At 43.8% G+C, this 989-nt stretch overlaps 1 pseudogene; it reads right to left on the bottom strand.

Moving 5' to 3' along the window:
- Positions 1 to 128: 128 nt before the first annotated feature.
- Positions 129 to 562, bottom strand: LOC103583197 (annotated as a pseudogene).
- Positions 563 to 989: the final 427 nt, after the last annotated feature.

Here is a 989-nt window from a genome sequence, read left to right as displayed (position 1 = left end):
AAGGTACTTTTGACATTCAGTTTTGCTATATAGAAACAGAATGAATAAATGAACTTTTTTTGCAGGAGATAAGTAAAAGATTCAATTTGATTCTTCTAGAGGGGGGAAAAGAAGTTGAAACTAGGTCATCATTTTGCAGTCATCATCTGTACAAATTCTTCGTAGTTGACTTGTCCGTCTCCATCAATATCTGCTTCTCTGATCATTTCATCTCCTTCTTCATCTGTTAGTTTCCTCCTAAGTGTGTCATGATGTGATGTAGTTCTATCACACTGATGTAACCATCGCCATCCTTGTCAAAGACTTGGAACGCCTCACAAATTTCTCCCTCTCTCTCCGTATCTTTCCTTTCTCTAGCCATCATGGTCAAAAACTCTGGGATGTCAATGGTACCATCACCATCAGCATCCACCATCAGGATCATATCCCACAATTCAGCTTCTGTTGGGTTCTGACCCAGTGACCTCATAGTTCCAAGTTCCTCTGTTGTGATGGTGCCATCAAACAGAGAGGAAGCTTCCTTGAATTCAGCCTTCTGTTATTCCATCAGTTGATCAGCCATGATGCAAGCAAAGGGAGGAAGAGCTGAGAAAGCAAGAGCGGCTGCACCAGGGCAAGGGCTGTGATGGGGGGTGCACCTGCTGTCGCTGCCGCTGCTGAGGCAGCCTTCCTGCGAGTAATGGCACTGTGTCCACGAGACTCCCAGCACCACTCAAAAGCCCCCCTTTTCAACCTTCCTGCACTGTTGGTGGAACTGTAAATTAGTACAGCCATTATGGAAAACAGTATTGAGTTTCTTAAACAACTACAGATAGACCTGCCATATGTTCCAGCAATCCCACTGCTGGGTATATGTCAAAAGGAATGAAAATCATCATGTTGAAGTGATACCCGCACTCCCATGTTTATCACGGCTCTATTACAATAGCCAAGATATGGAACCAACCTAAGTGTCCATCAATGGACAACTGGATAAAGAAAATGGCATA

The sequence above is a fragment of the Galeopterus variegatus genome, unplaced genomic scaffold (assembly GCF_000696425.1).
Source record: "Galeopterus variegatus unplaced genomic scaffold, G_variegatus-3.0.2 Scaffold20485, whole genome shotgun sequence".
In the NCBI taxonomy this organism is placed as follows: domain Eukaryota; kingdom Metazoa; phylum Chordata; class Mammalia; order Dermoptera; family Cynocephalidae; genus Galeopterus; species Galeopterus variegatus.
This window is presented reverse-complemented; position numbering and strand designations above follow the sequence as displayed.